Source organism: Parasteatoda tepidariorum, chromosome 9, assembly GCF_043381705.1.
Source record: "Parasteatoda tepidariorum isolate YZ-2023 chromosome 9, CAS_Ptep_4.0, whole genome shotgun sequence".
NCBI lineage: Eukaryota > Metazoa > Arthropoda > Arachnida > Araneae > Theridiidae > Parasteatoda > Parasteatoda tepidariorum.
This window is the reverse complement of record NC_092212.1, coordinates 49,831,461-49,846,669: the sequence shown is the minus strand read 5'-3', so window position 1 is coordinate 49,846,669 and position 15,209 is coordinate 49,831,461. Positions and strand designations below refer to the sequence as shown.

The 15,209-nt window shown below is 29.8% G+C and overlaps 1 protein-coding gene across 1 annotated transcript in view; it reads left to right on the top strand.

Moving 5' to 3' along the window:
• The first annotated feature begins 1,848 nt into the window (after positions 1–1,848).
• LOC107440440 (obscurin) overlaps positions 1,849–15,209 on the top strand; it is a 285,805-nt gene continuing 272,444 nt past the window's right edge. Inside the window, exon 1 of the mRNA XM_071185809.1 lies at positions 1,849–2,183. The gene's annotated coding sequence lies outside the window, so the exon portion shown is untranslated. The remainder of the gene's footprint in view (positions 2,184–15,209) is intronic.

Below are 15,209 nucleotides of genomic sequence, written 5' to 3'. Positions count from 1 at the left end.
AAAGGAAAAAGAAAGATTACTCAATTTCTTGTACCACACCGAACGCTTGTTTTCTCTTCCAATATTTCTTGTTTGTTCTGCGCACTTTTGTTATTGTTTCAGCGTTTTGTGTGTTTTTGCTGTCATTGATGTCAAGAAAATAGACATCATATTTCTTCTGCAGTGGACTATCCAGATTGCAATATTATGTGTCTCATCTTTTGCGGCAATATGGTCAGCAAGTCAGGTCAAAATCGAACTGAAAAACTTTCAGTTTTCAGTCTGCAGACAAATAAACCGCCGAACGTTGCTTGGTTTGACTGATTCGTTTGATAAAGCTACAATTGAAAAGCCAGATATATCTCTGTCTGGTTGTAAAATTATATATTTCGAACGAAGCACTATCTTAGTGTCAATAGGCACAGCTTTGACTTACAGTTTGCTTATAATGAGCTCAAATAAATAAAATTAATTTCAGTAGTAAAACCTATGTTTTCGTGTATGCTCTTTGAATACTATATAAACCAGATCAATTTTGCTGTACAATATTAACTTGTCAGGATAAAAAAAGAACTATGAATATTAAAATCAATGGTTCCTGTGTTCTATGAACTGGGTGTTCTGTGTAATTTGAATATCGTAAACCGGATATGCTTTGTCATCTAGGGTTAATTTCTCAAACTAAGAGGAATTTCTTCTTATAAAATTTATGTTTTCTTTGTGCGGTATTGAATGCCGTATTTAGGATAGGCTTCGCCCTCTAGGATTGATTTGTTAAACTAAAAAGAATTTCTTCTAATAAAATGTATGTTTTTTTTAATTTTTAAAAGTTTTTTTTTGCGGTAATGAAGTATAGAATGCTGTAAACTGAGCATGATTTGTCATCTAGGGCTAATTTGTTAAACTAAAAAGAATTATTTCGAATGAAATTTATGCTTTCTTTGTGCAGTATTGAATGCCGTAAACCGGATAAATTTTGTAAATTTGTTGGAATAAAAAGAATTATCAGAATTAAAATTTATGTTTTTTGTGGGTCTAAATTTGGATATCGTTAACCCTTATCAACTAATCATTTGTTTTTTAAGCACATACACACCTACCATCATTTAATGAGATCATGACAAGTTGGAGAAAAATATTATTGATTCGAAAATTTTCTGTTTTTAGGAACTTGTAAGGATGCAAAAACCTAAAACCTAACCTATTAAAAACCTAGCAATGTTCTAACCTAGCATAAAGACATTTGATATTTTTATTAAGAGGCAAATACTTTCATAAGGATGAATAATATAGGCTTTTGGTCTAAAAACCACAAGGAAGAAAAAATGAATAGTTAAAACTTTCAACAAAAGAATAAAGATTTTAGGTTGGTTAATTTTTTTTGTTTATTTATTTGTGTATTTATCTATTTATTATTATTATTCTTTTGAAGATGGAATATATTTGTCAGTTCTCCGCGATTTTTATAATTTTCAAAAAAATGATACCAACTGCTGCGTTTTTTGCAAAATGTTTTATAGAGTCGCAGAAAATTAAAAATTAAAGCTTTCAGAAGTTATGTTAATTTTGCCAATATTTTAAAAGCTTCACCATGAGAAGGCGGGGCACTAATTTTAATTTGGTTAAAGTTTTTTTTCTTCTTTTTTTTCGTTTTTGTAAATTATATGTTTATTACATCTATCATACTTTGGTGAATGGTGTTGAAATAGTAATAATTGAATTCCTAACTGTAAGATAACAGGAATAAAAATGTCAAGTGAATTAAATTTTTTAGAACATTGCTGCTTTCTGAGCGAAAAATAGTTATTCATCCATTGTTTCTATTCCTTAAATAGTACCATCAGCAATAGTATTAGTTGAACTATTTAGGTTTGAAAACACAACGCCGGACACAAAGCAACGATTGTACAACCTGAAGGCTGATGTCAGAAAGTGTAAATAGCTGCGAGGGTGCAAAAAGATAGTGAACTGGAAGATGAAGATTGGAATTAGAAACAGAGCAGGAAGATGAAAAAGAAGGTTTGAGGCAACTGTCGCTACCTTCGAGAAGAGGAACCTTCGCTATTTCTTTCTTTGTCGTCATTTCCGGCATACATTTGACTCATCGAAAGAGAAGATTTCTAGGTCCCATCGCAAAAAAGGACTGTTTTTAGAGTCGAGGAGTTTCCAGAGAACACACATCGAATAAGGATTATTTCCTCTTGGTAAGTTGGGTTTTTGTTTTCCTTGTTACCTTCATTCACTTATTTGATTATCTTATATTTTCAAATCTGAAAAGAAATGAAGGAAAACTTCTAATTCGCACGAAACAGTTCTGATTTTAATTCTTATGTTTTGAAATCTGAAGAAAAAAAACAACCCCCGTCTAGATCACAATAATCAGTTCTGATTTTAATTCTTATACTTTCAAACCTGAAAAAAAGTACAAAGTAAACAAGAAACGTCAAGATTACAATAATCAGTTCTGATTTTAATTGTTATACTTTCAAACCTGAAAAAAAGTTAAAAAAAAAAGAAACAAAAAACATCAAGATCACAATAATCATTTTTGATTTTAATTCTTATACTTTCAAACCTGAAAAGAAATAAAAAAAAAAAACAAACAAAAAACATCTAGATCCCACGAATTTGTTCTGATTTTCAACTGATATAATTTTAATTTTGTTTGTCATCATATTACAATAACTTACTTCCACAACTGCGAAATATCAGTATTTTTAGGAAACATATTTCCTGATGAGAGATAAGGTACTGAACTAAATTTTCAATTAATTAGATTTAAAGAAATTTTGGCCATTTTTTACGTTTAGAAGCTCCGCTAAACATCTTTTAAAAAATATTCTGTTTGTTTCACAATATATGCTTTAATTCACTACTACCAAAAATATTTAGTTCAAAACTTAAATGTTGGAGAATATGCAACAAATAAATAAAAGAAGTCAAAATAATAGCTAATTAATAAAATATATAATTAAAGTCAATATATTTTTTTACGTTAGTAAAACTGGAACAAATATTAATATATTAAAATTAAAACGTTATTTTTATTTTAATCTTTAATCATTAATTTGATAGTATATTTATTTTGTTGACTTACTGATTTTGAATTCCCTGAGAAAAATATAAATTGTCCATATTTTTTTGAAAAAAAAGACAGTTTTGCAGGAATTTTAGTATTGTTTTTCTTAATGTTTTTCAAGTATAAAAACAAATTTAATAACTTATTTGGAATCTTTTTTCAAAATGAGTTGAAGAGAGAAAACAGAGTTTCGGTAGTAAATGAATTCAAGTTTTACATTACTGTTTTCTAACTTTTCTAAGTATTATACAGTATAAATTGTAAATTTGTTAGGATTATTTCGAAATCTAATAACATTAAAAATTAGACGTAAGAAAAATTGGCTTATATCGATAATAACTTGTTAATGTGCTTAAGAAATTTATTAAGAATTATGTAACATTATAAGTTTTGTAATATTTTTCAGCGTACCTTATATCTTTGCTCAGATGTTCTCAATTTTGTCAACTATGGAGCCCTAAACATCAAACTTTTTTTGGCGAACCCTAACTTTAAAGAAAAAGCCCATTAACGGGTGCAAATATGCTAACTAGAAAAAAACTATACATTAAATCTAAACATTTAATGAGAATAGTGGCCGGGATAGCCTGGTCGGTAGGCGGCTGGGCCCATATCCAAGAGGTCGTGGGTTCGATCCTCGCCGGCCGAAGACTCCCCGTCTAGTAAATGGTGACTGATGCACGTTAAATCTGTCGAGTCTCAAAGTCCTCCATGTTCCCACAACAAATCAATACCTCTGGGGGTACTGATCCAGGAGTTTCCTTGTCTTCTGGATTGGTTCAAAATTACAAGGCTACGGAGTTGAACGTAAGTAGTCGTAAACCCATGAAATTGGGTCGGCTGTTCAACGACGGTTATAAAATAAAATAAAAAAATGAGAATAGTGAAATTTTTTAATTGTTTCTTAAAATTAAGTCTTGAAATTTCTATTTGACAATTGAATTCTCAAATAAGCTGTGGTGTTTAGTCTTGTAGTTTTTTAGAGTATGCCTAGATAAAATTGAATAAAATAATCTGAATTCTGATGTTTGAAAATCTTATAAGTGCCAAGAAGGGTTATCAGTGATAGATAATTCTTTACTCTTGAATTTGGTTACTTAATTTTGAATTTTAAAATTCGATGAGAAATACTGATATAAATGTTTTATGTTATCTTCTTTTAGTAATTTATTCAAAATATTGCTATTGAAAAAAAATTGTTTTAAAAATTTACTATTTATTTTTTTATTAACATTTTTTTGAAATAATTTCACAAAAATGACCTAAATAGTCAATAAATAATTATTTATTGGTTCGATGCAGTGCTATTACAAGTTTCAAAAATCATTACTGGTTTAGAGAAAAAAAAAGTCCAAACTGATGGAACTCCTTTGATCTTTTTCCACGGAACCCTGGGGTTCCGCTGAACACTCTTTGAAAAAAACTGTCTTAACTTACTACATATAGCACTTCTCAGCTAAACGCAACTAAACATTCAAATCAGATAAGGCAAATTAAACTTACGGATAAAAATCTTCTTCCTTCATTCATTTTTTACAAAAATGTATAAATAGAAAAAAATATAACTAATTGCTTCACATCCCAACATTTGAAGTGATTACTTGAGTAAATTATTATTTTCTTTTATTATTGGAATTTTTTTCACACAAAATAATTTCACCCTTTGAAAATAATTGAGTTTACTTTTTTTCTGTGAAAATAGCTGTCATTAATTAAAAACTCAGTTAAGTATCTTAAATACATTGCTTGTGCAATTTTTTTCTTTCATTTTAGAATTTTTTTTTTGTAAATTTGAAAATTAGTATTCTTGTTTTTTTCTATTTGCATTTTTATAATTTTTTTTATTCTTTCTTATTTTTTGTTCGAGAAAGCGATAAATCAAACAATTAAATATCAATAACAATAAGACGCTAATAATAGATTGAGAAAACATATGAAACCCACAACCACCCATAAAAATAACAGATTTTTAGTTTGATTATAAAAGCATGCATGTCACAAGCTCCAGATCACCTAAAATGACATATCAATCATGACACTCTTATAATTACAGAGCATACAAAATCTCTTTAGAAATGTGTCATATATGTAAAGAAAAAAAAAAAAACAGATTTTGCTTTCAAAGTGTAGGGTTTAAAATTTCCAAACTTTCGTCTCCTCAGTTCTTTAATGTCTGTGGTATAATGTATGCATATGTTTATTTATGTTAAGCATAATGTTTATAACATATGAATACATTGCATACCTGCCAACTTTTGCGCATTTGGCTCAAAATTGTATTCCTATATTTAAAATGGTAGTAAAATATATGCTTTCTATGTATTCCTTGCATTTATAAGCTTAATTTATAATTTTTTTGACCACCACTATTTTCAAAAAAATTAAGCATATATATAATTATTAATTAGCGCTATTAAAATATCTCGTAAGTTTCTGCCAAAAATGGTAGTTTAAATTCCATTTTACTACGACTGTGATAAGTCCTTCACGAAAGGAGTAAAGGTTGCAGGTATGACATTGTTCTTTTCATATGTGTAGAAGTCCGGGCTGCTTGCTTTCATCACCTTTTGGAAAAAATTCTTCTAGTGGTAGCCAAGTTTATGTTTTAATAAATTGTACTTTGCTTTGTAAATTTGATTTAAAGTTATTTTCTACACCGCAACTTGTAAATGGTTTTAACCCTTTCGGGCCGANAAAAAAAAAAAAAAAAAAACTATGTAACTGATAAGAATTTAAACTTAGTTAAGAGAACTCATACTTGAATTGTAGGCTATAAGGTGGAATTAATAATAATATATAGTATAAGTAAATAAGCGAAATTAAAAATAAAAGGAAAAGGTAAATAAAATCGGAAGTTATTGTGATAGAGGAACTCGTTGTTCGTTACATAACTTAACAAATCGTAGAATGGAGTTTAATCTAGCTCCTCACACTTTTTTGAAAAATTTTTTTCGAGCTGTATTTGCACTTTAAAATTGAAACTATTAAAACTTAACTTTGCTAAAAAGAAAAGAAAAAAAAAACTTTTAATGTAGGGCATAACTTTTATAACTTTTCGCTTAGGACAAGATACTTATATCTGCATACATTCTAAACTCTATTTACTACTTATTAAATATTTTTTCTTTTGAAAAGCAGCAGATAACTTTTAAGAGATTAATATCAGACTTTAAGTTTTTGACACCCCGTGGTACCCATCACCTTACCTCCCGGCACTCCAGGTTGCTGCAGCAGACACTTTCTGGGACCTAAAGTTGGATATCCATATTGAATGTTGTGATTTTCTAACTAACTAGGAGGCTTCGCCCCCTGCTCGCTGGCGCAGTTCATTTCGGATTGCTTCGCAATCCGATGCTCGCTCATTGGATACGTTCTTAACGTCTAGCTTTTGTATACTTTTTTGAACAGTGAAGTGGAAGAAACAACTTTTAAAAGAAAAACAAATCAATACTTTATTAAAATTTACACACACCGTTATTCTAAAAACTCAAAATCAATATCGTACACAAGAACTGCTGTTGCCAAAACATGGAATACTAAATACTGCTGTTGCCAAAACATGGAATACTAAATATGTAATAAGAATATAATTAATGTTCACGTTCACACTTTTACAGAAGTTCCGAAAACTTTTCACTTAAAATAAATGTGAAATATTAAAACTGCATTCAACTCATAACTAATAATATAACAAAACGTGGAATAGTAAAGCGCTCAATTCAAAATGAAATAGCAATAGCATAACACTTCTCATTTCTGCCAATGAAAAGGAACTATTTCAGTACTCATAATCAACCAACCGTTTTTTTTCGGTGACAATCGGAGATAGATAGACATATGATGCTCACTACGTGCTCTTGCGCGCCGAAGCCTATCAATTAAAACGTATTAGCGTTTTATATAACATGGATTAGCCATATGAAGCTCACTACGTGCCCTTGCGCGCCGAATCCAATCAATTAAAAATGAAAACTGTTGCCAGCGCGAGAAAAGAAATATCATCGGTTTTATTGATACATACATATGTACGTATTAGCGTTTTATATAATATAGATCATGCTAATAAAAGCATCTAGTTAAATTTTTTTTTATAGCCCCTTGGGGACGGGTGATTCAGAAAAGCATTCGTACGAAATCAGAATCAAGTTATAATTAAATAGAATTAATTAGAAACCACTACATTTAACGGTAACTTAAATGTAGTGGTTTCTAATTTGACAGACTTACTTTGCTTTTACTTTAATTATTGTTAGTTTAATCATATATATAATCAATGTTAATTCAAAGTATAACTAAATAGTTTTATTTTGAACAAAGTAATGGTGAATTAAATAAATCCAACAATTATAACTCCGCCCACAAATAAGCTGCTCAAGAAATACTTTGATTACCAGTTTTATTTTTTTACCCTGATTGATACGGCTTTATACTGGCACGTATTTGTGACAGTCGGCTAGAAAGGGTTAAAGGATTAATTAGGGTTAAAGGATTAGGACTTTAAGTTTTTGACACCCCGTGGTACCCATCACCTTACCTCTCGGTACTCCAGTTTGTTGCAGCAGGCACTTTCTGGGACCTCTAATGTAGGGTCTTAAAGTTGGAAATCCATATTAAATGTTGTAATTTCCTAACTAATTATGCTAATAAAAGCATCTAGTTAAATTATTTAACTACAAGTTGCATACATAAAAAGGATAGGGAAAAAAACTATGCGATGCCAGGAAAAAATTAACGGATTATTTTTAGAACTTTTGAATGATTAGTCAGATTATCCATTGTGGAAGGTGCTTTGGCAATATCTGAAAGAAATCTTTTGAAATATGTACAGTTAACATACAGATATTTCAGTTAACAGTATATTACAGTTGACTGTAACCGTGGTGAAATATATCTATTTTGATCAAAAAATTCGCTTTTTCTGAAGAAACATACCTTTCTTTTTCACAAAATTCAGATTTATCACCCGGTGGTACACAAAGTTTTGAGAGACTTGCTCTTATCGTTTTACCGCTGTAACGGTTCAAAAAATTGTTTCTTTAATGTGTCACATTTCTCTTTATATCTGGATTCGCTACATTAAAATTATTCTTCCACCAAAAGTTATCAGGCCATGTAGCCATCTATATAATGGTGTGGAAAATGACTTTAAATCAAATTTTACAAAACAAAGAATCACACATCAAAGTTACCACTTCAAGAAATTTTCTCCAAAAGGTTGAAAGATGGCTGCTTGCGATAAATTTGGTTTTAATAAATATGATTTAAGATTAAGATTAAATCGATTATTTCTGAATTTGCTAGGGCACTGCATATACAAGAATGTCGTGCCTTTTAGGACATTTTGCGTAAACATAGAAGCCAATTGTGAGATAAGATAAGAAATTTTAAAATATAATAATTTTTTTCTTGTAAATAAAGTGAAAGATTTACGTTTCTATGATTCATATTTCTGTGAAAGATTCATTTTCATAGATTAAAATTCATATTCATATTTCTATATATAGAAAGTCTTGATTCATTATTAAATTATTTTTTGGATGAATTGTAAGAATAATCAAAAGAAACAGAAGCGGAAAAATGTGCATGAAAAAAAACTTCATGTGGCTTCAGAAGAAAAAGTCGACGTGTTTCGAGAGCTCTAAAATCGGCCCCATTCTCAAGACTTGCCAGAAGTGAATCAGGAAAACAATAGTGATATGAAACATAAAACTGAACTATAAGTACCAAACGTAAATGGAAAATAAAGGTGACAAAAAAAAAATATAGAACTACGGAAACTGCGGATCGAAGCCGAGAGTGAAATAAAAAAAAATAATAAGAAAAATAAATAAATAAAATAAAATAAATAAAAAAAAAGAAAATTAAATAAATAAATAAACAAAATTAATGAATAAAGACATAACGGATAATCCGCTGTAGCCGATGGAGACAAATCAGGAAAAAATGCATATTACGTGTTATGAAGAGGTGGAGAGGAACTCTTGTCGTTATCAAGGGATTCGGCATTCATACGAATGAAGCAAGATTCCCGGGCATCAAGATGAGCTGTTGTGAAAGGAGTGGAAATAATTTTGACATTGTCGAAAGTGAACTTATGTCCAAAATCGTATCTATGTATCTATTATGAGCATTAAATTGAAATTTTAAAGCGTACCTGGTTTGCCCGACGTAGTCAAGGTTGCACTGGCAAGATATATGGCACATGCCCCAGCAATTGTTCATTCTGTCGGGATCTTTAAGTGGATTAAATTTAATTTTGTTAAATGGCCTAAAAATGACTTTAAAGGCAAAACGGGGTAGGATATTAGCAATTTTGTAGTGAACTGGTGAGAGAAACGGAAAAGTAACAAGTTCATTGTAAAAATTAGAAAGAAAGGGGCAAGAGCTGAATCAACTATAGATTTATTATAGCAAGGTTTTCCAACTTACATATGGCAATTGAAAACACCAGTCAGATGGCGGGTCACAACTTTATCAAAATTTTATATAGGACTCTTTTATGTTTGAAGGAACATTAAATATTACTGTCAGATTTTATCAAAATTTTTTTAATATTAAAAAGCAAAATAGCAAGCATTACAAATAATGCTTGTTACGTATCATTTTAAATCTTCTCTTAATCAGAAACTTAGTGAAAATATTTTTTTTTTTTAAAATTTAATTCTGTGAAAAATAAAATTTTTTTCGTTTTATTAGGAATTAAAGCAATAAAGAATTTTAATATTAAAAAGCAAAATAACAAGCATTACAAATAATGCTTGTTACGTATGATTTTAAATCTTCTCTTAATCAGAAACTTAGTGAATTTTTTTTTTTTAAATTTAATTCTGTGAAAAATAAAAAATTTTTTTCGTTTTATTAGGAATTAAAGCAATAAAAAAATTCTCGAGCATCTGAAATAATTTTTTTTTCTTCTTTTCCGCTCATGCAATATTCAATTCAGGGGATTTAAATAAAACATGATATTCATTCCCTCTTTTATGCGTTTTAAAATTTACAAATGAAAATAATTTCGTCCAAAATGAGTGATTTCAAGAACTTAAATAGTAGAATTTTTTCGAGAAACTTTCTGAAGCACACATGCTAAATTATAGTCACAAAATACAAAAAAAAAGAAATAAAAAAGAGCAACATACACGATTATTTTTGTATTTGAATAAATATTTTCTTGGATGCAAAACCTGAGAATTTTTTTTTTTTGCACCATTGGTATGTTAAATTTCACAGAAACGAAGAAATTAGGTTTTTTTAAACGAAAGAAAGGTAATTTAAACTCATATCGAGTTTTTACGAAACATCTCCGCAGAAAAACGACAACTAATATATTTTAGTACGTGGGCCACAAAGGAAAGGCTTGGCGGGTCGGATGCGGCCCGCGGGGTGCCAGTTGATAACCACTGTATTATAGCATTGATTTTCTTGAAATATTTTCGGTTGTCAACTTGACTGACCGCAATGTTCAATTTACTACAGACGTGGAAGTTTATTTTACTTTATCTTTTTTATAGATATTTTAGGGAGAACATGTAAATTCTAATCACTCTAATTGCCAGAAAATTTCTGTATTTCATATTTTCTTTTTCAGCGCTATTAACATTTACCCTAACTCTTCTTCTTTAAATACAAAAAACGAATAAAATAAAAATAAAAATAAGACCACCGAAGCCGACGTCTTCAGGGGGTACCGGCCTCGGAAGCATTAAAAACAAAACCATTTCTATTTGAGGGAGAAGCAAATGCTTAAAAAATCTCCCTCAGTACCCCGATGGTTTTGTATAGAGGTCCAGGAAAACAAGATACATTCAAAATAATTAACAAATTAAAAAAAGAAAATCATTCAAAATCATCAGAAAAACTCACTAAGTCACAGGTCAAGCATCAACTTCAAAAGCAAGTAGNAAAAATGCATATACTTTTCTCCACTCTTACAAATGTATGCTAATGCGAACCTTACAATTGAAATATTAATTTTCGACAACTTAAACCAATAATATACGAAGGAATTAATAATTTAATTGTAAGGTTCGCATTAGTTTACATTTATCAAAGTGGAGAAAAGTTTAACTTATGTCTGCAGCAGAATTGGATATGAAGACAAAATTGCAGGACAGGAACACTTTAATTGTCCTCTAATCTTCAGATTTTCTGCTACGTTTTAAAAAACTTTATTTGTGAAAACCTTTAGCGTGGCGGACAGCTGGACGCCTTAGGTGGCTATAGTTAATTAATAAAGACATAAGAAGATAATCCGCTGTGGCCGACAGAGACAAATCAGGAAAAAATGCATATCACGTGTTATGAAGAGGTGGAGAGGAATTGTCGTTATCAAGGGATTCGGCATTCATACGAATGAAGCAAGATTCCCGGCCATCAAGATGAGCTGTTGTGAAAGGAGTGGAAATAATTTTGACGTTGTCGAAAGTGAACTTATGTCCAAAATCGTATCTATGTATCTATTATGAGCATTAAGTTGAAATTTTAAAGCGTACCTGGTTTGCCCGACGTAGTCAAGGTCGCACTGGGAAGATATATGGCACATGCCCCAGCAATTATTCATTCTGTCAGGATCTTTAAGTGGATTAAATTTAATTTTGTTAAATGGCCTAAAAATGAATTTAAAGGCAAAACGGGGTAGGATATAAGCAATTTTGCTGTGAAATGGTGAGAAAAACGGAAAAGTAACAAGTTCATTGTAAAAATTAGAAAGAAAGGGGAGTTTTTGTCCTGTAAGTTTAGCAAGAGCTGAATCAACTATAGATTTATTATAGCAGGGGTTTCCAACTTACATATGGCCAGGGGCCGCAATTAAAAACACCAGTCAAATGGCGGGTCACAACTTTATCAAAATTTTATATAGGACTCTTTTATGTTTGAAGGAACATTATATATTACTGTCAGATTTTTATCAAAGTTTTTTTAATATTAAAAAGTAAAATAACAAGCATTACAAATAATGCTTGTTACGTATCATTTTAAATCTTCTCTTAATCAGAAACTTAGTGAATTTTTTTTTTTTTTTAAATTTAATTCTGTGAAAAATAAAATTTTTTTTCGTTTTATTAGGAATTAAAGCAATAAAAAAATTCTCAAGCATCTGAAATAAATTTTTTTTTCTTCTTTTCCGCTCATGCGATATTCAATTCAAGGGTTTTAAATAAAACATGATATTCATTCCCTCTAATGAAATTCAAATGAAAATAATTTCGTCAAAAATGAGTGGTTTCAAAAAGTTAAATGGGAGAATTTCTTTGAGAAAATTTCTGATACACACATGCTAAATTATAGTCACAAAATACNTATAAGAGAGCAACATACACGATTATTTTTGTATTTAAATAAATATTTTCTTGGATGCAAAACCTGAGAATTTTTTTTTTTTTTTTGCACCGTTGATATGTTTTACAGAAACGAAGAAATTAGTTTTTTTTAAACGAAAGAAAAGTATTTTAAACTCATATAGATTTTTTTTACAAAAAATCTCCGCAGAAAAACGACAACTAATATATTTTAGTACGCGGGCCACAAAAGAAAGGCTTGGCGGGCCAGATGCGGGCCTCCTGTTGGTAACCACTATATTATAGCATTGATTTTCTTGAGTTACATTCTGTTGTCAACTTATCTGACCGCAATGTTCAATTTACTACAGACATGGAAATTTATTTTTCTCTTATCACTTTTTAGATATTTTAGGATGAACATGTTAATTCTAATCACTCTAATTGCTAGAAAATTTCTACATTTCACATTTTCTTTTTCTTCTCACTTAACATTTACCCTAACTCTTCTTCTTTAAACTCTGAATTTAACTTCCTCCTCTGTCGCTGCTAACCGTGGATTTTACCCTTCGATAGTTAATTCAGCTCTCGCTAAATTCTAGATCTAGAAGCTCCTCTTCTTTGAATTCTTACAGCGAACTTGTTACTTTGTCGTGTTTCTCCCTAATTTTCAACAAATTGCTCATATCCACTCCCGGTTTGGCTTTAATGTCATTTTCAGGGCTGTTAACATAATTAAATTTAAATCACTTTTAACTAAATTAAACTTAAGTCACAAAGATGCTATCACTAGGAATGATTGCTGGGGCACTAACCATAATGTACCTTTGATAGAGCAACCTTTACATCGGATAAATCAGAGGTGCCTTATAAATTAGATTTAAGGAATATGATAGATACGTTTGTTTTCAAAAATGCGAAAAATTATTAATAACAACAATTTATGCATAATTAAATTTTACATAATTTAATAATACATAATTGGAATTTTGGGCATAAATTCAATTTCGACAATGACAAAATTATTTCCACTCCAGACGCATCAGCTCATTTTGATGCCCTTGAATCTTGTTTTATTCATATGAATGTGCTGATTCTCTTGTTAATGACATTAGTTTCTCACCATAGCGCGTGGGAATGCATTTTACCCTGATTTGTCTCTTTCAGCCACAGCTGTTTTTCTTGTTTCGTGATTATTTATTTATTATTTTCGTTATCATTATTATTATTTTATTTTATTTTTATGTATTTTATTCCATTTATTTTTATTTATTTTATTCTATTTATTTACTTACTTGTTTTTTATTTTCTATTCAACTCTCGTTTTTTCTTTTAAGTTTTGTTTCTTATTTTCCATTTTTCGTTGGCTGCCTTAAGTTTAATGTTTCAAATCACTTTCGTTTTCCAAATTCACGTCTTTCAAATTCTGAAAATGAGTACTTATTTTGCATCCTATTTTTAATATTTTTTGTAAAGCCAAATGAAGTAGATATTGTTCAGTAGTTTTAAAAAATAATAAGTAAACTCCTCCCCAAAACTAGCTATAACTGAAAAGGTTTTACTACCAGCCTTTCCTCTTTTCCGTCTCGCTTTCACCCCTGCTTTCGATTTCTCCATATAGTTGTTACTGGAGTGCAAATGGTTTTTAATTCAAAACTTTGTAAAAAAATATTAATTTTAGGAATAATATTCATATGATATAGAAAGACCACTCAAGCTATGAACACAAATTGCCAGTTCAAGAGCAAGGGAAATTCTTTTTTTTCCTTGTTGCTAATCGAGGAAAGAAAAACTTACAACCACTTTTTATTTACATTATTGACCATAGGGTCAGATTCACCGATCGGAGTGATGTGTTTACACAGTAAGTTTGAAAATCTCGATTATTTTTTCTGTTATAAATTCAAGGTCACTCCAAGGATCTGTGGATTTACTCAATGAACTTAAAAGCAGCATGAATCCGGAGTGATGCTTTCGCCAGTGCAAAAAAATTAGAAAATATTCCATTTTTTTTTATGTAAAACGCTTATTTATCTTAAGAGACAGCCTTAATTGTCAGGATATTATAAAATTTCGTTTTTGTAGTCCCATTTGAGCGTTAAATCAAATTCATTAAAAATTTTCATGCTTTATAAAAAAAAAGTACGCTTTTTGTTCAAAATAAGCATATTCCGTCACGATAAACTAAGATAATTCTTTGAGATATCGCCAAAACACTTAATAGAATGAAAATCCGACCAACCGCCCAAAAGTTATTCTTTTTTTTTCTTGCTGATTGTTTCGATTATTTGGATCATGAAGCTGTTCCGAATTACATTCAGTCTAGAAATTAAATCAAAAACATTATATCGTAATAATTTTTTATAAACACCGTACCACTAAAAATAATCTAATATTTTTTTTTTAAAATTCAAATAAATTAAATTGTGTAAATTTGAAGATATTATTTTGGGAACATGTTTTTAATTACGTTAAAATAATTAAAGATACATTTAAAACGTCCGTAAGAATTGGCACAAATGAAAATCAATACTTTTATTGCTCGTAATAAATTGCCTTACGAGGTTTTGCGTATACAAAACACTTGTGAGTCCTTTTAAAAGCACAGTTCTTTTAATTTAAAGAAAAGGAAGAAAAAATATGATAGCACAGTGGTTCATTATAAGGATTACCTTTGCAGGAACATGGTATTTTTATTTCTACTACTAAATCCTTTGTACTTTATAATGCTCTAAGAACTAATATAAGCACTACCGTACAATACGGTAATTAAAATTTTTTTTTGAATTTTTAAAATAATCTGGTTACTAAGTAATTAATCTCAAGAAACAGAAGCGTTAAAATATTACCTGGTTGAAAACCTGTTGTTTACCTGG